Source organism: Henckelia pumila, chromosome 3 (genome assembly GCF_033568475.1).
Source record: "Henckelia pumila isolate YLH828 chromosome 3, ASM3356847v2, whole genome shotgun sequence".
Classification (NCBI taxonomy): domain Eukaryota; kingdom Viridiplantae; phylum Streptophyta; class Magnoliopsida; order Lamiales; family Gesneriaceae; genus Henckelia; species Henckelia pumila.
The window spans coordinates 70,527,551-70,553,409 of NC_133122.1; the positions used below are offsets into that span (position 1 = coordinate 70,527,551).

At 37.2% G+C, this 25,859-nt stretch overlaps 1 pseudogene; it reads right to left on the reverse strand.

Annotated features, from left to right (window-relative positions):
- Window positions 1-144: 144 nt before the first annotated feature.
- Window positions 145-13,333, reverse strand: LOC140888983 (uncharacterized; annotated as a pseudogene).
- Between the last annotated feature and the right edge of the window lie 12,526 nt (window positions 13,334-25,859).

Consider the following 25,859-nt stretch of genomic DNA (forward strand, 5'->3'; position numbering starts at 1 on the left):
CATTTGATGTCTTATCTTTTGGACTTTGAATGGTTCTCGATAGGACTAACTCTTGATTAGATGATTAGAATCGGGGTCTCACAGTAACAGATATGAGTTTTGCCTCAGTGGTAGAAGGGAAACCACTAACTGTATATTAGACTTTCAGGTGATCGTTGTGCCATAAAAGGTGAACACATATCGAGTCAATGACTTTCTCGTGTCTAAGTTTCCAGTAAAATCTGAATCCACATGTCCAACCACCGGATCAATTCCATCTTGTTGTTTCTCAAACTTCAACCCTAGTCTAGTTGTGTTTATGAGATATCAGAGAATCCATTTCAGAGCTTCCCAATGATATGTACCTGGATTAGCCATAAATATTGACACAACACTGATTGCGTATGCCAGATCAGGCCTACTACACACCATTCCATATATTAGACTTCCCACTCCACTAGCATATAGAATACCAGCCATCTTCATCTCGTCTTCCTCACTTTCAGGTGACTGATTCGCAGATAGCTTCAAATGTTGTCCCAGAGGGGTCAAGACAGATTTTTCTTGATTCATGTTATACCTCAAAACAACCTTCTTCAAGTAGTTCTTTTGATTCAGATGAATTTCCTGCCTTTTCTTGTTTCTCACTATGTCCATGCCCAATATTCTCTTCTCTTCTCCCAGATCTTTCATCTCAAACGCTGAGTTTAGATGTTGTTTCAAGAATGATATCTTTGTCCTACTTTTACTTGCAATCAATATATCATCAACATAAATCAGTAGATACAAGATAACCTACCCTTCATCCTTCTTCAGATAGACACATCTGTCATATTGGCTTCTCACAAAACCATTACCAATCATGAACTCATCAAACCTCCTATTCCATTACCTCGGACTCTGCTTCAGCCCATACAATTATTTTCTCAGTAAGCAGACCTTATCCTGTGTTTTCTGATGTATGAAGCCCTTAGGTTGTTCCATATAAATGGTTTCTTCCAAGTCACCGTGTAGGAACGCAGTTTTCACATCTATCTGCTGAAGCTCCAAATCAAGCTGGTTCACCAGTGCTAATATAATCCGAATGGAACAATGTTTGACCACTGGAGAATAGACTTAATTAAAATATATTCCTTCTACCTGACCAAAATCATTTGCAACCAATCTGGCTTTATACTTGATTTGAACTGTACCAGGAGTTCCTTTCTTCTATTTATAGATCCACTTGCATCCCAATGTCTTCTGATGCTTCGGTCTACTAACGTCCAGGTTTGATTCTTCTCAAGTGAGTTCATCTCTTCATTCATAGCTTTAATCCACTTGTTTTTATGTTTACTCGCCATAGCTTTATCATAATTATTAGGCTCTGAGTACTCCACCTCCTCAGCTACTGTAAGTGCATACCAAGCCGGATCAGCTTTACGAAACCTCTTAGGAGCTCTGATCTCCCTTCTGGTTCTTTCCCTTTCAAGATTATAAGTACTCAAATCCTCTTTTGGATCACTCGCTGTCACATTCTCATCTTGCATCTCTTTTGACTCTTTATCTAGGAAAGAAGAATCCACCTCAAAAGGTAGTTTATCATTCACACTGATCTGACTATCCTTTCCATCTGCATTAATTTTATATCCCAGTTTGAATTCATAAAAATTCACATCCCTGGTGTTGAAGCACTTTGGACCTCATGACTCCAGGTTCCAAACCTTATAACCCTTCACACCATCCGGATACCCAATGAATATACATTTGACTGCCCTTGATTCCAACTTGTCCTGTTTCAGATTAGCATATGCTAGACATCCGAATACCCTCAAGTTTGAATAGTCTGCAGGTGTTCCACTCCACTTTTCCATTGGTGTCTTGAAACCAATTTTACTAGACACCTATTGACCAAATAGCACGCAGTAGATAATGCTTCTCCCCAGAAGGACTTAGGAAGAAAAGCATTGATCAGCATACATCTGACCCTCTCCAGAATAGTTCTGTTCATTCTCTCTGCTAGGCCATTCTGCTGTAGTGTTCATGCCACTGTTCTGTGTCTGGTAATGCCTTTCTCCTTACATAACTTCACAAACTTATCTGATAAGTATTCCAGCCCATTATCTGTTCTCAAGTGTTTTAACTCTTCGATCACTCTTGTTCTCAACTGCCAGTAGCCATTCTCTGAACTTGTCATATGCTTCATCCTTTGTCTTAAAGATGAATATCCATACTCTCCTTGAGTAATCATTTATCAAAGACATGAAGTATCTGCCTCTACCATGAGTTTCTATCCGAGAAGGACCCCATAGATCTGAATGAATGTAGGCCAATGGTCGCTCAGTTGTGTGACTTCCTTGACCAAATGATATTTTTTTTTGATTTCCCAAGAGCACAGCTATCACACAACTCCAGTGATTCGATCTTATCTCCACCTAACAGACCCTGTTTAGACAGCTCATGTAATCCCTTCTTACTTACATGTCCAAGCCTAAGATGCCATATCTTGATTCTGTTCTGCTGTTCCTGAATACTTGATGTACTTCCAATAATCGTTTCACCTTGTAGTACATATAGGAGGTTCCATTTGACAGCCTTCATAACAACCAGAGATCCTTTTGACACTGAGATACTTCCTGCTCCTGATTTGAATGAATATCCCTGAGCATCAAGTGTTCCCAATGATATCAAGTTTCTCTTCAACTCGGGCACATACCTCACCTTAGTGAGTACTCGGTCAATCCCATCATGCATCCTTATTCTGATGTTTCCAGAGCCCTTTATCCTTCTTGACCAATGGCGGAGCCAGGATTCGAAATCCACCGCGGCTAAAAATTTTAGCGAGAAACAAAAAATAATGCATAAAATTAAAATGATGAATAAGATACTTGTTCATCGTAGTCTTAAAAAGCTTTTTATTAATAAAATTTTCATGATTTTTTTATGAAATCTTATGTAAGATTTAAAAACTTTTGACTGATATCACAATCCAATTTTTTTTTCAATATGACATCATATCAGTAACATACGATTAGCGCGATGCATAGTCTAATATAAATAGAAACTTGAACGGAACCATTAAACTTTTTTATGAAATAAAAAATTGCAATTCTAAAAAAATCATTTTATTGCAATGTATTCACTTTAAAAATAAATCAATATAAAAAAGTAGAAAAAAATTAAAAAAAACAAGAAGAAATCTAGGTTATAAAAGTAAAAATATTATTTAAAATACGAATATTAATAAAGATAAAATTTAAATTTGAATCAAATTTAATCAAGACTATAAGGATGAAAAACCCCAATTTTGATATATATATATGGGTTACTTAATTTTTTTTATTAAGCTACGTGTGGGCTATTTAATTTTTTTAATTTGATTATCCGGGCTAATATAGCATTGGTTTAAAAATAACACAAAAAATTATTTCTAAAAATATATTATACATTTAAAAAAAAAAACGGGGTGGCACTTAACCTTCCTCCGCCCATGTGCATGACTGATTATTCCTCAACAATACCATGCCCTGTTCTGATTCCTCCAACTTTTCAAACCAAGATCTTATAGGACACATGTGAAAGGATCATCCTGAATCCAATATTCATTCGTGGTTTTGATCACCTTTAGAAACCACCAATACTTCTACTGAGTCATATCCATCTGAAGCTACGGCCAGAGTACCATCTTCCTTGGGTTTTTCCTGTTGCTTCCCTTTCCTTTCTGGACAATCTCTTCTTAGATGCCCAACCTTTTGACATGCATAGCACTTCATATTACCCAAATTTCTATTCTGGTATCTTTCTTGACTCTTTGATTTGGACTTTGGCTTGTATTTCTCATTGGATGTCCTCTTATCACTTCTGCCCCTCTCCGTAAGACCTTCTCCATGTGATTCAGTGTTTGTGTTTGACTTTCTCTGAAGTTCCTTGAATTGAATAGCAGACATAACTTCTTCCAAAGTTATCGTCTGTTCTCTTCCATAGAGCAAAGCATCCTTGAAATTTTCATATGCTTTTGGAAGTGCATTCAGAAGTATCAAAGCCCGATTTTCATCTTCAAGCTTTACTTCAATATTCTCCAAGTTATCCAATATCTTGGTGAATTTTTCGATCTGGTCTTACAGGTTCTTATCATCCTTGTTCACAAAGGAATACAACCTCTGTTTCATGTACAGACGGTTAGCCAGGGATTTCGTCATATATAAATTCTCAAGTTTAAGCCACACAACCGTTGCAGATTCTTCTCTGGCCACCTCCTGAAGAGGTCTATCACCCAGATAGAGAATAATTGCACTGTGTGCTTTCTCGAGTAATTCATCCTTGTTCTTTATTTCATCAGACATCTACTCTTTTTTTTAAGAGCTTTCACCAATCCTTGCTGTATCAGGATTGCCAACATCTTAATTCTCCAGAGCGAGAAATCGTTCTTTCCAGTAAACTTCTCAATATCAAACTTCATTGATCCCACCATTTTTTCTTACTTTTCCACAGACGGCGCCACTTGTTAGGAATAAATCCAGAAGAGTTTGGTATTCCGAGAATTCACCACGCAATCATAGCAAAAAAAACATTAACACAATCCCAGAAACAGATAAAACCAACGCACACAGATCAAACACCAACTCACGCGAAAGCAAATAAACGACGCAAGTATTTACGTGGTCGGAAAGAAATTTTCCTACATCCACGGAAGAGCAACCCAACCACTTTATTAATCACCAACAGAAGAAAACCAAGCTCTAACACCAGAGCTTATTACAGAGACAGGCCCGAAAAAACTCTAACACTAGATACATACATAATTCAAGCTTGTTATCCTTGAATTCTTCCCGTCACAATCTGCGCCTCAGTTGTCTCCTTTGAAATCTCTCTTTTCTTCTCTCTCAAATATATTCTAGAGTTTGAAGAGTTTGATTTTCTGTTATGTTCATTGCGGCCAGCTTCCATTTGCTTATATAGAGAATTACGCCGACTTTCATCTTGGGATTTAAGTCAACAACAACTTACGGCCCAATGATAAAGTCTACATGGTCCAACCCAATAAGCCTTCATTTATCAGTCTGATCTACTCTCGTACTTCGATCCGCTTTGATCTGCCTTCAAGCTTACAGCTTCTCAGACACTTCATCTGAATTCTATTCGAGTCCCAGTACTCGAGCAATCGATCTGCATGAACTCATCCGAAAACTCATCTGACTATCAACTTCGATCTGACCATGAACTCATCTGATTACTGAACTCATCTTATCTGTATTATTTGATCTGACCTCTTCTCTATTCTCATTCAATCTGATAGAAGCATACTTCAACATAAACATTGAAATTTATGCGACAATTGCAGATGATCGACTGATATCATTTTCTATTTATGGGCTTTTACTTTAACGGTTAGTAAAAAAGAATTACATAAGTTATATATATATATATATATATGGTAGCCATTAATCTTGTCTTGGTCAACGTCATTGTCCTTTCTGACAATAGCACATTGAAGGTAATGCTCGCGGAAATTCAGAAGGTGTTTTTATATATGGAAAACTTTATCCATGTCCAGCTATATTAGAGTTGATTTAAATATCATTCAGTTTGGTGAACTATATTCCTTTGTTGATCATCTAGTTTATTTTTGTAATCCAGGTCAGTGTCAGCTTGGTGGTCCAGCTCGATGAACTTCGGATATATAGAATTCGGTCAAGGCCATAACGCCATTCCATGTTGGCTCCGCTGGCTTCACTAGGCAAGAATTTTTCACCACAAATTGCATTATCTGTCTAATAATATAATTGGTTAAGGACTACTTAAGGTGGAAGATTTGCAGAAAATAAAAAACACATTTTGTAGCACAGCTTTGAAAATTAATATATAATTAATCATATATATTTGTTTGATAAATTATTCACGTTACCTTTTGGAATTCTCTGCACGCACGTTTTTGTTTTTCTCTAGTTGACCTAATCATTGAGAATATATATATATTAATTCTTTTTTTTTAATTTTTAATTCAAGTAATTGGTTGAAGGGTAAGTCTATGTTGGCCAGGTCAAACCCAGACCCGACCCGAAAACGCCCGTTGTGAACGGGCCGGTTAACCGGGTCAAAGGGTTTGACCCGGACCGGCCATTGCCACGGTTTTTTTATGAAACATGCCGACCCGGAGGTTCTGACCTGGGTCAGAACCGGCGGGTTGGCCTATTTTTAAATAATATATTTATTATTTTGTTAAAATTTTAAATAAAATGTTGGATTTGAACCCAAGACCAATTGGTATTGACAATTGAGGCATCACTCTTGCCACTAGGACAATAAATAATTTGACGTTAAATGTGATTGAAAATAATTAAATGTAATAAATTTTGTATATAAGATGTTTAAATTGAAATGTAATAATTTTTTTATTGAGATAGATATAGTTTTTAATATAAGATGTTGAAAGTTGAAATATAATATATATTTTATTTAATAAATGTAATAAATTTTTTATTGAAATATATATAATTTTTAATATAAAAATGTAATATATTTTTTATTTAATAAATATAATATTTTTTTTATTGAGATAGATATAGTTTTTAATATAAAATGTTAAAATTTTAAATTTATATATTTTTATTTAATAAATTTATATATTTTTTTATTGAGATAATGAAATATTTGATAGAGTTTTTAAAAGTTTAATTGTAAAAGTTTTTTAAAAATTTTTTTTTTTTAAAAAAGGGTTGACCCGGACCCGGAACTGGCGGTTAACCGGACCCGGACCCTAACCGGAATCGCCGGTTCACCAATCCGGACCGGAACCGGCCAAGGGCGGGCCGGTTAAGGGTTGGTAAAATACCAATCCGGAACCGGACCGAAACCAGCCCGTGGCCAGGTCTAAGTCTATGCACGAATTTTAATTTATCTTATCGAGTGTGTTTATCCGACTCATATCTATAATAAAACGTCATTATTTTTTTTAACTTGTGGTCGAATATGAGATTCGTCTCAAAATATTAACTTGTTAAATCATTTCATAGATGTTTTTGTGTTGATTTAAAACATTAAATATATGTGTAATTTAGTTTTCGGGATCTTCATTTGGAAAAATTAATTTTTTTTCCTTTTTTTTAATCTAAAACATTAATTTGTTTTCATGGGATACATGTCGTATAACCATATGAAACTTTATACCAAGAGGCCCATCTGTTGTCAGTTCGAAGGACAAAATCATAATAATGTAGTATAGATTATTATTAAATTTTTTTAGGGAATGTAGTATAGACTATAGATTATATATATATATATATATATATATATATATATAAATTCTTTATCTTTCTCGGTTAGCACAATGTTATCAAATACTTAATTAATTTAATAATAACGATGCTCAATTATTAGTTCAGTGAACTTGATAATAATTACAGCATATCAATTTTAGCTTGTTAATTAAACCAAATTTCCCCGGAAAGTCAACTACTCACGTTTCAAACTTCGGATAAAACCGAAAAAACCGTAAATCCAAACCGGAAAAACCAAACATTGAAACGAACCGAAAATCGAAATTTGAAATTCGTATATAAATGTTAAAACCAAAATTTATTTGGTTCGGTTTCCGATTATATATCTCAAAATCGAACCGATCGAAAAAACCGAAATTTTATTAAATTAATAAATTTATTTATATAATTGTTTATATTATATATTTTATGAGATTATATCTAGTGAATAAAGAATCAAATTTATAATTTTTAATTGATTGTTGTTTATTTAAGTCATTTAGACTTTAAATTTAAAGGTTTTACAAGGAAATCATTTAAAAGATAGCATATTATATTTTAAATTATATTTATAATATTAATAAAAATAATTATAACAAAACCGAAGTAATCGAACCGAAATAACCGAACCGAACCGAAGGAAAACGGTTCGGATATCAAATTATATATTTCTAAAACCAAAAACCAAAAAAAACCGAAAACAAAAACCGAAAACCAAAAATCGAACCGACCGATGAACACCCCTACTCACGTCTACAACTTTTGTACTATATTTTTAATTTAATTTTTAAGAAACACTTGATTCCATTTATGGTGATATTGGTAGGAATGTAATCCAATTGAGTCGGAGACGAATTCTTGAATGTTTGAGATTGATTCTTTTATTCGAATTTTTATCGAGCCTAAACGAGGTTAATAAAATATAAATTTAATTATTAATTTAATTTAGTAAAAAATAAATTCTATATTTAGAGATAAAAATATAAATTTCTTATTAAAATTTGAAATATATATTATAATAAATAATTTAATCGATTTATATATATTTTTCATGAGTAAAGTGTAAATATATAAATCAAATATCAAAAAACAAATTTCATCTAAGAGCATACTCATTAGCTTGTTTACGAGAAAACAAGACAAATATTGAGAAGTTTGAACTTGATTCGTTTATTTTAACAAATCTCATTAAACAAGATCAAACGAACTATTATTAAATCGAGCTTCAAATATTCAAGAGCGGCTTGGTTCATATACATCCCTAGATATTAGGCAGACCCCTATGTGTAAGGAAAGGCCATAATTTTAGGTTTTACGCTAAAAATTAAAATATGAATCATAATATATATATATATATATAGTTTTGCTATGCTGCTGATATGAATCTTGTTGTCTAAGATTAGCAAACACGATTACAATTTGAATCGCACCCTCTAACCAATAAACAAAAGACTCAAAGTTTTGCCCAATCTTTGAAACAAGTAAAATTGATAGGGTTTTGGATTTCCACCTTTAATCGACGGTACGATTACTAACAGAAACCACAACAATTGAAACCAAAGAAAACCTTCAGATAAACTTGTATCTGACAATCTTCAGTGAGAAACAATCGACAAACGTTTCCAATTAATTAACTGAGAAAGTTTGATTTGAAGAACAAAGAAAAGCTTTGAATAAAATTCTTGAGAGAATTTTCAATAATTTTTGTATAAACTGAATCTGAATTATTATTAATGAAATAAACAAAAATTATTTATAGTTTACAATCAAAAATAAAAGATAACGCAAAATATAGCTTAAAGATATCAAAAATATCATCTAGAAAGTTTCCTAGTATAATTAAAAGACTCAAAATATAGAAAATAATGCCAAAATATCAAAAAGTCTCGCACACACACAAACACGCCAAACTGTGTGAAAACGAGTGCAGGCGCGGACGCGCGTGAGCAGGCGCGGGCGCGCATAGCTTTCTGAATCGACGCGCGGGCGCGCACAGGACTCTGTCCAGAAAAACTTGAAAACACAAGATCAGGCGCGGGCGCGTGTCAAGGAGGCGCGGGCGCGCATAAGGGTCTGTCCGCCAAACTTTAAAATTGCATCCACGCGCGGGCGCTCGTGGAATGGCGCGGGCGCGCATGCGTGACTGTCCAAGACACTTGTTTTTGTGTTTTCTTTGATATTTCCTCCACTTTCTTTACTTCCTTGGACATCAATAAGATTATAGCATCCCTCAAAATGATCTTCAAGCATTCCAAAGTCCATTATCAACGATTGAAGCGCATCTTTGAATTTCTTAGCTCGACCTCTCGTAATCGGTCCTCTTGGCATCTCCAACGGATCCTTAACCACTTGATCAATATGCGAACTATCCATGATCGCATCATCCTCCCCTTCTTGAAAAAGATTTGTCCTCAAATCTTGATCATCTCCTACATCAAACGGAGACAAATCAGAAACATTGAAAGTAGCACTGACGTTATACTCACCTGGTAAATCTAATTTGTAGGCATTGTCATTGATCCGCTCCAAGACTTGGAAAGGTCCATCGCCTCTAGGTAACAATTTAGAACGCCTCTTCTCCGGAAAACGCTCCTTCCTCAAGTGCAACCAAACCCAATCACCCGGTTCAAATACAACCTTCTTTTTACCTTTATTTGCTTGCTTTGTGTATTGCAAGTTCTTTTTCTCAATGTTCGCTTTCACCTTCTCATGCAAATTTCTCACAAACTCAGCCTTTTTCTTTCCATCCATACTAACCCTTTCACTCATAGGCAAAGACATCAAATCCAACGGGGTTAAATGATTAAAACGATACCCAATTTCAAATGGTGAAAAATTTGTAGTAGAATGCACACTACGATTATATGCAAACTCAACAAATGACAAACATTCCTCCCAATTTTTCAAATTCTTTTTAATTATAGCACGTAACAAAGTTCCTAACGTCTTATTAACAACCTCAGTTTCACCATCCGTTTGAGGATGACATGTAGTTAAAAACAGTAATTTAGTACCAAGCTTGCACCATAATGTTTTCCAAAAGTAGCTCAAGAAACGAGTATCTCTATCAGAAACAATACTCCTAGGCATGCCATGCAATCTAACAATTTCATTAAAGAACAAGTCCGCAACATGAGATGCATCATCAGATTTATGACACGCAATGAAATGAGCCATCTTAGAAAATCTATCAACCACCACAAACACAGAATCCCTCCCCTTCTTAGACCTTGGTAGTCCTAAAACAAAATCCATAGAAATATCTACCCACGGTTCACTAGGAACGGGAAGTAGAGTATACAATCCATGTGGTTGTGTCCTAGACTTAGCTTTTCTACAAGTTACATATCTGTCACAAATATTCTCAACATCATGCTTCATATGTGGCCAATAAAAATGTTCATGCAAAGTATCATAAGTTTTAGCCACACCAAAATGTCCCATCAAACCACCCCCATGTGATTCCCTAACAAGCAACTCACGAATGGACGATTTAGGCACACACAATTTATCTTCATTAAACAAATATCCATCATGCATGAAAAATTTATCCCTCGGACCATGCAAACATGACACATAAATCTCACCAAAATCATGATCATTGGCATACAACTCCTTCACATACTCAAATCCCAAAAACTTAGAATCTAGAGTAGTTAAGAGCACGTACCTTCGCGACAATGCATCCGCCACTACATTCTCCTTACCTTGCTTGTACTTGAATACATAAGGAAATGTTTCTACGAACGCTACCCATTTGGCATGTTTTTTATTCAACTTTTGTTGTCCCTTGAGATGCTTCAAGGACTCATGATCCGTATGAATCACGAACTCTTTTGGCCTCAAGTAATGCTGCCATGTCTCGAGTACCCTTACCAACGCATAGAACTCCTTATCGTAGGTAGGATAATTCAAAGACGCTCAACTTAAATTCTCGCTGAAATACGCCACTGGCTTTCCCCCTTGCATGAAAACGCCTCCAATCCCTACACCTGATGCATCACATTCAATTTCAAACATATTAGTAAAATCAGGTAAAACAAGTAAAGGAGCATTAATTAACTTTTGCTTAATAATATTGAAAGACTTCTCTTGCTCCTCGCCCCAATAGAATGGAACGTTTTTCTTGATGACAGCAGTCATAGGCACCGCCAATGTGCTAAAATCCTTCACGAACCTCCTGTAAAAACTCGCAAGGCCATGGAAACTTTGAACTTGACCAATAGAAGTGGGTGTTGGCCAATCTCGAATAGCACTTACCCTTTCTTCATCAACTGTCACACCTTGTGAACTCACAACAAACACAAGAAACACGAGTTCTTTTGTACAAAACACACATTTTTAAAGGTTAGCATATAAATGTTCAGCACGCAATGTGATTAAAACAACTCTCAAATGTTCCGCATGATCATCTAACTTTTTACTATATACCAATATATCATCAAAATAGACAACCACAAACTTCCCAAGATATGCACGCAAAACATGATTCATTAAACGCATGAACGTACTAGGTGCATTAGTCAAACCAAAAGGCATAACTGTCTATTCATACAACTCATACTTTGTTTTGAATGCAGTTTTCCATTCATCTCCATCTCTCATCCTAATTTGATGATAGCCACTTTTAAGATCAATCTTTCTAAACACACAAGCACCATGCAATTCATCTAACATATCATCAAGCCTAGGAATAGGATGTCTATACTTAATGGTAATGTTATTTATAGCTCTACAATCAACACACATACGCCAAGATCCATCCTTTTTAGGTACTAACAATACAGGCACAGCACACGGTGACATCGACTCGCGTACAAAACCTTTGTCTAAAAGCTCACTTACCTGTCGTTGCAACTCCTTAGTTTCCTCCGGATTGCTCCTATAAGCTGGACGATTCGGCAATGCACTCCCGGGTACCAAATCAATTTGGTGCTCAATTCCTCTCAACGGTGGTAATCCTTGAGGTAGCTCCTCCGGAAATAAATCATCGAATTCCTGCAATAGAGAGACAACAACGCTCGGAAGATCTCCGGCTATATCACTTGTGTTAAGGAGTACCTCCTTATAAATCATCAACACAAGTGAAATTTGAGAATTCATAACATCTCTCAACTCACTCTTTTGGGCTATATATATTTTTTTTTCAGCCTCTTTTTGCTCAATTTTATTTTCATCTTTTCTTGTATCATATTTTTTTCTAAGGCCACTTCTCTTTTTTGATCACTCTTTCTTTCGGCCTCATCTCTCTTTTTCTTTTTCATTTGGTCCTCCAACACTTGCTTTGGAGTCATAGGCAACAATACAATGGACTCTTTTTTCATTACAAACGAATATTTATTTTTAAATCCATCATGAACCACTCTCCTATCAAACTGCCATGGTCTACCCAATAAAATATGACACGCTTGCATAGGGACCACATCACACAAGACCTTTTCAACATATTTGTCAATAGAAAATGGCACCACAACTCGCCTATTAACTCTCACCTCCGCACAGTCATTGAACCATTGCAACCGACATGGTTGAGGATGCTTCAAAAAAGACAACCCCAATTTTTCCACAAGTTCGCAACTCGCTACATTGGTGCAACTACCCCCATCAATGATAAGACTGCATACCTTTCCCTTTACAAAACAACGAGTATGGAAAATATTTTCCCTCTGGCTCTCTTCCTCTCCTCTAGGTTGTGCATGTAATGCTCTCCTACTCACCAACAACTCACCAACAACAGCCCCAAACCCATTCTCATCATCAGGATCTACCAACGCAGGCATTTCATCATAATTTTCCTCCTCACTCTCCGACTCCACATCACCACAAGCATTAACAATCATAAATTTCTTATTTGGGCATTGGCTAGAGATATGGCCAATACCTTGACACCAAAAACATTTAATATCTCTAGATCGAGTATTAGAAGTTTCAGATGTACCTTTAACCACTTGCTTTGGTGTCTCCGACTTGGTGTCAGGTTTTGGTTTGAACCCTTGCTTGTTGTCCTCCCGTTTTGCAACGCTTGGACGCCAAGAAGTCGACAATCCTCCACCTGAAGGAAATCGACCAGCTCCTCTTTTCTTGAGCTGTTGTTCTACCTTCATGGCCGTCTGTACCATCTCATCCAAATCTAAACAATGGCGAAGCTCCACTTGGTCTTGGATTTCTCTATTCAAACCGCACAAAAATCTGGCCATTGTAGCTTCATTATCCTCCTCAATATTGGTCCGAATCATCGTGGTCTCCAACTCCTTGTAGTAATCCTCCACGCTCCTTGGACTCTGCTTCAAAGTTTGTAAACGCCTGTACATTTCACGATAATAATGGTTAGGCACAAACTGCTTTTTCATGACACGCTTCATCTCTTCCCACGTCTCAATAGGCGGTTCTCCACATCTCCTTCTAGTGGTCACTAATTGATCCCACCAGATTAATGCATAATCTATAAACTCAACCACTGCCAACCTCACTTTCTTAAGATCAGAATAGTGATGACAATCAAACACAAACTCTACACGCTTTTCCCATTCAAGATACGCCTCCGGATCAGATTTTCCCTGAAACGCTGGAATTTTCATCTTAATACTACTGATATTCCCATCCTCCTTACTACCCTCCGTATATTTTCCTCGCACCGCTTCTCGCCTATGTCTACCCCTATGTACTCTTCTCTCCTCCTCCCAATTCTCATCAAAACTTTCCTCATCGTCTTCAAAATCATTCCCCTTCCTATTTTTATTTTTCTTTCCACTACCACTACTCTCCTCCAACTTACTCATCCTCTCATAAAGAGGTTTTAACTCCGATCTCATCTCCCTAGTCAACTGCCCCATAAACTCTTCCATTTGAACCTTGGAAATTCCTTGGTTCACACTCTCACCAACATCCTTATTGGGGTTCATGATACCTGCAAGAAAATCGTTAGTAATAAACTTCCTCACACAAATTCTCACAGTTCACTCCAAACGAATCACTCAAGCACTCTTTTTTTTCACTCAAATTTATGGAAAGTCTTTGCTTTGTAGACCTTCAAGTTTAAAACTTTTAGACGCTTGAAAATTGACCCACAAAGATTGCACAAACACAAGTAGGAAATTTTATGGACAACTTGACTCTGACTCGCTTCAAGGATGAATAAAGACAAAGAAATTGGCCACAAGTTACTTTTCTTCACTTTTTTTTTTGAAATTTATAACTTGTAGCACAAGACACGAGACTTAGATAACAAGTTTCAAAAAAACGACACAGAAATTTGATAAAGAATAGACTTAGATGAAGAACAAAGAACACGAAGAACAGAGATAGATGAAGATAGGTACTTACTTGATTCAAAACCTTGGCTTTGATACCAAATGATATGAATCTTGTTGTGTAAGATTAGCAAACACGATTACAATTTGAATCGCACCCTCTAACCAATAAACAAAAGACTCAAAGTTTTGCCCAATCTTTGAAACAAGTAAAATTGATAGGGTTTTGGATTTTCACCTTTAATCGACGGTACGATTAACAACAGAAACCACAATAATTCAAACCAAAGAAAACCTTCAGATAAACTTGTATCTGACAATCTTCAGTGAGAAATAATCGACAAACGTTTCCAAGTAATTAACTGAGAAATTTTGATTTGATATACAAAGCAAAGCTTTGAATAAAATTCTTGAGAGAATTTTCAATAATTTTTGTATAAACTGAATCTGAATTATTTTAATGAAATAAACAAAAGTATTTATAGTTTACAATCAAAAATAAAAGATAACGCAAAATATAGCTTAAAGATATCATCTAGAAAGTTTCCTAGTATAATTAAAAGACTCAAAATATAGAAAATAATGCCAAAATATCAAAAAGTCTCGCACACACACAAACATGCCGAACTGTGTGAAAACGAGTGCAGGCGCGGGCGCGCATAGCTTTCTGAATCGACGCGCGGGCGCACGTTAGCAGGCGCGAGCGCGCACAGGACTCTGTCCAGAAAAACTTGAAAACACCAGATCAGGCGCGGGCGCATGTCAAGGAGGTGCGGGCGCGCATAAGGGTCTGTCCGCCAAACTTTAAAATTGCATCCACGCGCGTGCGCTCGTGGAATGGCGCGGGCGCGCATGCGTGACTGTCCAAGACACTTGTTTTGGTGTTTTCTTTGATATTTCCTCCACTTTCTTTACTTCCTTGGACTTCAATAAGATTATAGCATCCCTCAAAATGATCTTCAAGCATTCCAAAGTCCATTATCAACGATTGAAGCGCATCTTTGAATTTCTTAGCTCGACTTCTCATAATCGGTCCTCTTGGCATCTCCAACGGATCCTTAACCACTTAATCAACATGCGAACTATCCATGATGGCATCAGCTGCCCACCTCCGGTGCCCACCTCCATGCCCACCTATAAGGTGACAACACTAATCCATTGGATGAACCATTTGTATATGATTCATCTCATCCATTGGATGATTGCCACCTCATAGGTGGGCATGGAAGTGGGCATCGGAGGAGGGCAGCATAAAAAAACTATATATATATATATATATATATAAGGTATTCGACACTTTCAACTACGAAAGTACCAAAAATAAATTCGAATAACTTTTAGAGTAAGTGTTATCTCTTAGTGTTGTCAACACTTCAAGACACACTATGCAGCGGAATAAGTAAAATAAAAGTAAATTAGACAAATATATTTATGAACAAGTACTAAGTACTTGCACGATGCCTCAGGGCAAAAATATCACTAGAAAATAATTCAGTTTACAAAACCAACTAGTGAACGATTATGAAAACCTACTTTTCTCAACAGTTTGAGAAAATAAATAACTTCCTAAAAACTAGCAAGTACTAGAATAAAAAAAAACCAATATGAAGTTTTATAGCCCAAAAACAAAAACCAAAGAACTACTTTCAGAACAACATTTCACTCGCATGTTTTTCAGTGTTTCCAACACTACTCGGCAACACAGTATGTTGGTAGTGACTGCTTGAGAAATTCTTCAACGATCGATCTTCAAGCTCTTGAATTTCTGTAGTAATCAGCTTCTATTCTTTCGCGAATTTTGCTTTCTACGTTCCCTTTTTTTGTGTTGATTTCCTCTCTTTAAATATATCTTCAATATCTTGAGAAATCCTTCCTAGCTTGAATAGAATCCTACAAAGTATAAAAACAAGATATTATCAGAAATCAAATATTTGCATTAAGAGATAATGATTATAAACAATTTTAAAACATGTCTAAGAAAAGAAAAACTCTAAAAATAGAATTTGATCTTAAATAAGGAAACTATTTCAAAAGACGTGAAACACGTTCTTTCAAACTCTCCTTTTTTGCCTTTCTGGACAAAACAAACACTAGTGCAAATAAATCCCCCTAAATTATTTAACAAAAGCTCCCCCTGAATTGAATCAGTTCAGAACTAAGTGTTGTGTGGACGTGTTGGCAACACAGACTCTCAACACTTACTAAGGCAGAGCATCAATTAGTTTGAATAGCATATCAGAGCAAAGTAAGAAACACAAAATAATAACAACTCAGAAATATATTAAGGAATTATAGAACATACAGAAACATTAAAGCAAATCAGAGAAAAATAACAAAAATCAATAAGGGTAATCAAAAAAATCCCTAAAACCAACTATGATCAGATCATGACTCCAATCATCTTCAATCATCTGCAGCTTCGTCAGCACTTGACTCTACTCCCCTTTTTTGTTCAGAGGGCCCTGGTAGTCCAAGTTTTTTCTTATACTCTGCCAATAATGCTTCATAGTTCTCAATTTCAGCTTTGGCTTGAGTAATTTTGTAGTAACCCAGATTCCATATTAAGATAATAATATGTTAAATATGATTTAGGGTTGGTAATTAACCAATTTCGGGGCTTAATCGGACTTCAGAATCAAGAATTGGATTTTCATTTTCTGAGTCAGTTCGGACGGTCTGAAGAGGACTTTGGACGGCCCGAACTCAGCACACCGGGGGCTCCGAAGGTGAGCTTGCTGACTTCGGAGTTAAGGCAAGTTCGGATGATCCGAAGTAGGATCGGACGGCCCGAACTTCACCTGTGCCAAGTAGGCAGGATTACTCAGCCATGGTTTTTGACAAGTGTCGAATTTAGTCACTTCGGACGACCCGAAGTGATGATCGGACGGTTCGAACTCGACGTGTCTCGCGTGCAGGCAGTGAGTAGGATCGGACGATCCGAACCCCAGTTCGGAGGGCCCGAACTCGACCAGAAATTTTCCTATAAATAGGACTCGTTCGATTTCAATTTGAATTACAAATTTCCGAGTTTCCTTCTCCAGTTATATAGTGTGAGTTATACACTTGAGGGCCCTATCGGTTATAATCGAGGTTCTGGAATAACCAAGGTGTGGTTATAGTCATCCGGGACCAGCGACTCCTGTTGGAGAACGCGGCGATCAGATCAATCAGGATTGATACCCGGTGCAGCGGAAGTTTAAAAATTTTATATGGAACGATTCCATAATGGGTATCAAAACCTTACGATTAAATTGTGTGTGTAAAAATTAAATAACAATTATAAATTTTTACCTCCAATCTCGAAGCGAGATTATGGACACCAACAGATTGCTCTGCTCTTGTTGTATATCCCTGGAACTGATGGACGAACTGTTCTTCAATCAGGTCCACGAACGGATAATTAATCCCTCTGATAGATTGCACTAGAAAATCTATCAGAAGTTTCAACGAAGAGAATTAACAAATTTGATCCGTTAAACCAGACTGTAATTCAAAATTCACAGACTGGATTTTCCGAGCAGAGGGGAAGGGGCGACCACTGTCAGAGAAAAATACTAGGTTTTTTTTCGAAAATTTGTGACCTGTTGTGTATAATTTCTGTACTGCAATAACTTATTTATAATGTAGGCCGCTAACAGCTTAGGGCCCATTAGTCATAAGTTCAAGCCCGACAAGCAAAGCCCGCATGTTCAGAAATTAATATAAAATTCATCATGACTCCGATTGATAAACCAATTTCACCAATGTGCACAGAAACCATTTCTGCACCTTTTAAAGTCAAGATAAATTTTTCTGAATCCGAATTCAGTGGTTTCCAAAAATGCCCATCCCTATGTCATTTTAGGAAATCTTACTCCTCTACTCTTAAATAAGAAGTCCAACTTCTTTGTTCATTAAATTTAACTCTTTAAATTTAACTATCTCAACGGGGATTAAAAATCCATTACTCTGTGTGACCCTCAATGGTTCAGGGATACAGCTAGCCGTGGGCTCACAACTCCTTGTGACTCGGAACAACAATTTCCGACTTGCCCATCGAATCATGGTAAGAGCGCCTAGAAACATCGCCCCATGATTCCCTAGGTATCACTGATAGTGCCTGCAAGAACCAATAGATTTTGGTTAGCGTACAGTACGGTCCCTTCATCCATATATCCCGATCGAATCAACAACCATTGGTAAATCGAGAGTCGTTCGAGATTCGATAACTATGCAATACATCTTGAAGATCAAATAGTGACATCGCATGTGTTACTAAGAAACCATTTCTTAAAACACATCATGTACTCTGGCCAGAGATTCGTCACACTAATATCTCCTCAGATCGCATAGGATATCCACACTCGCAATTATGTGGTGAATCCTTGACAACAAAGCATCGACTCCTATATGTGTTGTAACTGTACCCAATCCCGACACCTGATGACCCCAATAGAGTCGGTAAACGAGTCAAAGCACAGTACTAGCATATAGAGTCTCAATGATGTTTCAAGTAGTAAGGACTAATGGTGTACAACCAAAACCGCGGACTTTATCCACTCGATAAGTGATAACCACTTGGAAAGTCCGGATAGGGTAGTTCGATCATTCATCGTATGAATATCCATTTGCATGCTTCGAACATCTCTATGTTCCTTACCAATGAAACGTGGTACTCTGCATCGCAAATGCTAGTCTCAAACTCGAGCGATCCTTATCCTTATTATCGGACGGCTCAATCGACTAGGAACAGTTTAGAATATACAGTGACTATAAGATGTGTTTCATGATAGACATCTCCATGTTCTACCACATCTTACATACACTATAGTATATTCAAGGTCTTTATCAAAACAACAATAGTATATCACAATATAACAATATGAAGAAAGATAAAGTCATTGCCTTTAATAAAAGTGTAAATTATATTAAACAAAAGATTGTTTATACAAAGAGTCATCAAAGCCCTTAGCCACAAGTTGGCTCACCGGGCACCTACTCTTTCAATCTTCCACTTGCCCTAAACCAACTAGTCATACTACGTAGACCCATTGCTTCGCGATGTTTGTCAAATAATGGTCCTGGCAAGGGCTTAGTAAGTGGATCAGCGATATTGTCTGCAGAGGCCACTCTTTCGACAGTGATGTCTCTTCTTTCCACAATCTCCCGGATGATGTGGTATTTCCTCAGTACGTGTTTGGATCTTTGATGAGACCTTGGTTCCTTTGCCTGAGCAACGGCACCCGTGTTGTCACAGTACACCGGGACTGGACCAACAACTTCAGGAATGACGCCCAACTCTTGGACGAAATTCCTCATCCAAAAGGCCTCTTTAGCAGCAGCTGATGCTGCAATGTATTCTGCCTCAGTGGTGGAATCCGCTGTGGTGTCCTGCTTGGAACTCTTCCAAGAGACAGCACCGCCATTGAGCATGAACACAAATCCAGAGGTTGACTTCGAGTCATCCACGTCACTTTGGAAGCTAGAGTCGGTATAGCCTTCCAATTTTAGTTCTCTTCCTCCATATACCATGAACATATTCTTAGTCCTTCGTAAGTACTTAAGAATGTCCTTCACGGCTTTCCAATGCATTTGACCGGGATTAGCTTGATATCTGCTCGTGACACTCAGAGCAAATGCTACATCCGGTCTGGTAGATATCATCCCATACATGATACTACCTATGGCTGACGCATATGGTACATGTGTCATTTTCTCTATCTCTTCATCAGTCTTGGGACACATAGACTTGGATCGAGAAACTCCATGACACATGGGTAGATGTCCTCTCTTGGACCCATCCATTGAAAACCGTTTCAATATGGTGTCGATGTAGGTTGATTGAGTGAGTCCTATCATTCTCTTAGATCTATCTCTATAGATCTGTATCCCTAGAATATAGGATGCCTCACCCAAATCCTTCATCGAGAATCTACCTGATAACCATATCTTTGTTGACTGCAACATCCCTACGTCATTCCCAATGAGTAGGATGTCATCAACATAAAGTACTAAGAATGTCACAGCATCCTTAACTACTTTTTTTGTACACGCATGGTTCCTCCGGGTTCTTGATGAAACCAAAATCCTTTATTGTTTCATCAAATTTCTGGTTCCAACTTCTTGATGCTTGTTTTAGACCATAAATTGATCTCTGAAGCTTGCATACCTTATGCTCGCTTCCCATGGATGTGTACCCCTCAGGCTGCTTCATATAGATTTCTTCCTTAATGTCTCCATTAAGAAAAGCAGTCTTCACATCCATTTGCCATATCTCATAGTCATACCAAGCAGCTATGACAATAAGGATTCTTATGGACTTGAACATTGCAACTGGTGAAAAGGTTTCATCATAGTCAACTCCTTGTCTTTGAGTATAACCTTTCGCCACCAATCGCGCCTTGTAGGTCAATACCTTACCATCAGGCCCAAGCTTTCTCTTGTAGATCCATTTACACCCTATTGGAACAATTCCATCGGGAGGATCTACTGAAGACCAAACTTGGTTTGTATGCATCGAATCTATTTCCGACTGCATAGCTTGAAGCCATAAATTTGAATCCGCATCAGAAATTGCTTCCTTGAAGTTTCTTGGATCACATCCAACATCGGGTTCATCTTGATCCCCTTCAAGAAGAAGACCATATCGAATAGGAGGTCTAGAAGTCCTCTCGGATCTTCTAGGTACAGGCGTGTCTATCAATGGTTCCTGAGGTGTAGGATCGTTATTTTGTATTTCGGGTTCTTCTCGAATTTCTTCGAGTTCCATCATCTCGCCTTTCTTATCCAATAAGAACTCCTTCTCCAAGAAGGTGGCATTCCTTGAAACAAACACCTTTGTTTCAGCAGGATAATAGAAATAATATCCGATTGAATTCTTCGGATACCCTACAAAATAACATAAGGTGGATCGACTATCCAACTTATCTCCCACTGTCTGCTTCACGTAAGCAGGACATCCCCAAATCCTCAAGTACGAAAACTTAGGAACTTTGCCATTCCATAACTCGTATGGTGTTTTGTCCACTGCTTTAGTGTGGACGTTGTTCAACAACAATACCGCCGTTTCAAGCGCATAGCCCCAAAACGAAGGTGGAAGCTCAGTGAAGCTCATCATGGATCGAACCATGTCCAACAAAGTTCGATTACGACGCTCCGATGCACCATTCAGCTGTGGTGTCATAGGAGGAGTCCACTGAGAGAGAATCCCATTCTCTTTCAGATAGTCCAAAAACTCGGTACTTAAGTATTCTCCACCTCGATCCGATCGAAGTGCTTTAATACTTTTACCTAGCTTGTTTTCTACTTCAGCCTTGAATTCTTTGAACTTTTCAAATGCTTCAGACTTATATTTCATTAAATATAAATACCCATACCTAGAATAATCATCAGTAAAGGTAATGAAGTAGGTGTGGCCATATTGAGTACCAACTCTAAATGGACCACAAACATCTGTATGGATCAAATCCAACAGATTTTGACTACGCTTAGGTTTCCCCTTAAAAGGAGATTTAGTCATTTTTCCTTTTAGGCAGGATTCACAAGTAGGTAGAGAGTTAATATCAGATATATCAAACATGCACTCTCCCACTAGCTTGTTCATCCTCCTTGAGGAAATATGACCTAGCCTAGCATGCCAAAGGTTTGTCGGGTTTTGGCTATCGATTTTCCTTTTGTTTGTTGTTGCCGGTTTATCACAATAATTTATTGGAACGTCTTTTAATTTTAAGTTATATAGATCATTTTCAAGTTGTCCATTTCCAATCAAACATTCATTCTTGTAAATATTGCAAATCCCATTCACAAAATTGCAAGAAAAACCATCTCTATCAAGCATAGAAACAGAAATAATGTTTTTAATCAAATCTGGAACAAATAAAACATCTCTCAAAAGTAACTTAAAACCGTTCTACAAAATTAAATAAACATCTCCCAAAGCTTTAGCTTCAACTCTGGAACCATTTCCGAGCCTCAGCTGGGTCTCACCCATTCTAAGCCTGCGACTTCTTGTCATCGCCTGCAAATCATTGCAAATGTGAGATCCACATCCGGTATCCAATACCCAAGAAGTAGTATTAAGTGAAACATTTATTTCAATATAGAACATACTCTTCGCAGTTCGCAACTTCTCTAGATATTCCTTGCAGTTACGCTTCCAATGATCGGGCTTCTTGCAGTAATGGCAAACATCCTTGGACTTTTCCATGTTTGAAGCCTTTGTCTTGTACTTCTTCTCGGGTTCGATTTTCTTGGGTGGGGCAGAACGTTTCTTACCCTTTGTACTTGGCCCCTTCTTAGCAGAAGAAGAGGAGCCCACCAAGAAAGCCGGTTTATCCTTCTTTAAAGTGGATTCATATGTCACAAGCATATTGACCATCTCTTCAAGGGAGGCCTCTATCTTGTTCATATTGAAATTCACCACAAATCTGTCAAACGAAGAAGGAAGAGATAGAAGTAGTAAGTCCACGTTGAGTTCATGCTCCAACACCAAATCAAGGGTTACCAACTTCTGTATGAGCCAAATCACTCGTACCCCATGATCACGGACCGAAGTCCCTTCACGCATGCGACACGTCATTAGCTCCTTTACAGTAGCGAACCTTTCAGCCCTCGATTGAGCCCCAAAAAGTTCCTTGAGTTGTACGTGAATGTCAGCAGCATTCACGGTATCCTCAAATCGCCTCTGGAGTTCATCAGACATCGAGGCTTGCATATAGCATTTGGCCTTGATATCATGGTCCCACCATGTATCAAGTTTGGCTAACTCTTCCGGACTTATGTCAGCTGGTGCTTCCTTCGGAGGAGATTTTTCTAACACGTAGAGCATCTTCTCCGAAGTCAAGAACTTACGGAACCATTCCGTATAGTTTGCGCCAGTCAATTTATTTTGTTCGAGGATCGAGAAAAGTGGATTACGCAAATTCATCTTTATGAAATACTGAAAAGAAACAGACAAATATCAGTGATTGTTTAAGTAATTTACTAAGACATAAAATAGGCAAAATTTATTTTATGAATCTCACTCCCACTATTTTAACGATTTCACTACCCTCTAGTGAAAACGGGAAACTGTTTTTCTTAGTGAGAACATGGAGTCCAATTGACAAACTATGGTCCCGAATAATATCAGCCAACCATAATTTTCAAAAGGTAGAGCCCTATTGCTTCCAAAGCAACCTCCACGTTTTTACCTCATGTCCAATAAGGGCCCAATAATATGACGTCGTTTATTGTGACATGTCAAGATGACCCATCAATATTAAGTTGTGATGGACGGTCGCCATGTGGATCCCCCAATAATATGAGCCGATCCCATGGGAGTTCCACCCAACTTACAACATGTGTCGATCCAATGTACAGCTTTTCGACGAACGGCCCCCCCCAATAATATGAGCCGGACCGTATCTACGGGTAGCATCTCATACATTGATCGTTGATGGAAGGTAGGAACATTTAAACAAAATTAAATTTCCTTTATTTATCTTGATATCAATTTTAAATCATATTTAAAATGAGGGATTTTAATTTTGAAAATTTGTCTCATCATTTTTAAAATTTTGTATGCTTGCCGGATTCACACAATTTTGTCTAAAACATGCATACAACAATAATATCACATATTATATAGGATGATCGATTCCATTTCTAATCGACCCGTGGTTGCCAATCACGAGTCTTAGTCCAATCCTAGGTAATATGTAGTATGCAATGCAATCCTATTACATTGAGCTTCCAATTTACATTTCTTCTGTCTTTATTGTCTACTGGGCCCACCTCCGTCTTCAAATCTTCATCTCCCACTAAATCTAATGTATTTACAATAAATAACAATGACAAGTAGGGGATATATTTTTAAGGGATGGGAACGGGCCATAAACCAAGCCCACTTTTATTACATATGACAATTCATATTGGACCATAAACCAGACCCATTAATAAATCCAACAACAATAAAAACAAATGTAAATTCCTAACATACACCTACAAAATTGGTCATGGCAATCGATCATCCTTATCCAATAACATTTAATTCAAAATTAATTTATTGGATAACATGCAATGGCAATTTAAATTTAAAAGGATAAAATCATATTTCATATATAAAATCTTATTTTACATACAAAATCATATTTTATCTTTTTATCAAATAAAATCATATTTTATCTATAAAATCCAATTTTATACATAAAATCATATTTTACTCAATATATCCATAAGATCATATCTTATCATCAATTGTACCAAAAATAATTAATTTCAAAATTCAATTTAACGGATAAAATATTTAAATTTTCAAAAAATTCAAATTTATCCAAAAATCAATTTTAAAATTTTCGGACTCGAACAATTCGATCCGACGCCTCGTAGACCAATCAAAAACAATTTTCGATCGGACCAAAAATAGAATTTTAACATATTAAAATTTAATTTTAAAATTAAAAAATTAATTTTTCCGCGGGCCGCCCGGGACACTCCCGGGCTGCCCGCGCCCCAAAGGGCTCGGGCCGGGCAGCGCGGTGCGCCGCGGCGCTGGGCAGCGCACAGCGACCATCGCTGCCCCCGGCCGGGCAGCGATCCAATCACTGCCCGGGTTTTGCCCGAAATTTTTTTTTTATTTTTAAAATATTTATTTTGTTTCAAAAACGAGGCTTAAAAATTTTTGTACAATCGATTAATTTAATCGCTTGATCTGAGCAACCTGGCTCTGATACCACTGTTGGAGAACGCGGCGATCAGATCAATCAGGATTGATACCCGGTGCAGCGGAAGTTTAAAAATTTTATATGGAACGATTCCATAATGGGTATCAAAACCTTACGATTAAATTGTGTGTGTAAAAATTAAATAACAATTATAAATTTTTACCTCCAATCTCGAAGCGAGATTATGGACACCAACAGATTGCTCTGCTCTTGTTGTATATCCCTGGAACTGATGGACGAACTGTTCTTCAATCAGGTCCACGAACGGATAATTAATCCCTCTAATAGATTGCACTAGAAAATCTATCAGAAGTTTCTACGAAGAGAATTAACGAATTTGATCCGTTAAACCAGACTGTAATTCAAAATTCACAGACTGGATTTTCCGAGCAGAGGGGAAGGGGGCGGCCACTGTCAGAGAAAAATACTAGGTTTTTTTTCGAAAATTTGTGACCTGTTGTGTGTAATTTCTGTACTGCAATAACTTATTTATAATGTAGGCCGCTAACAGCTTAGGGCCCATTAGTCATAAGTTCAAGCCCGACAAGCAAAGCCCGCATGTTCAAAAATTAATATAAAATTCATCATGACTCCGATTGATAAACCGATTTCACCAACGTGCACAGAAACCATTTCTGCACCTTTTAAAGTCAAGATAAATTTTTCTGAATCCGAATTCAGTGATTTCCAAAAATGCCCATCCCTATGTCATT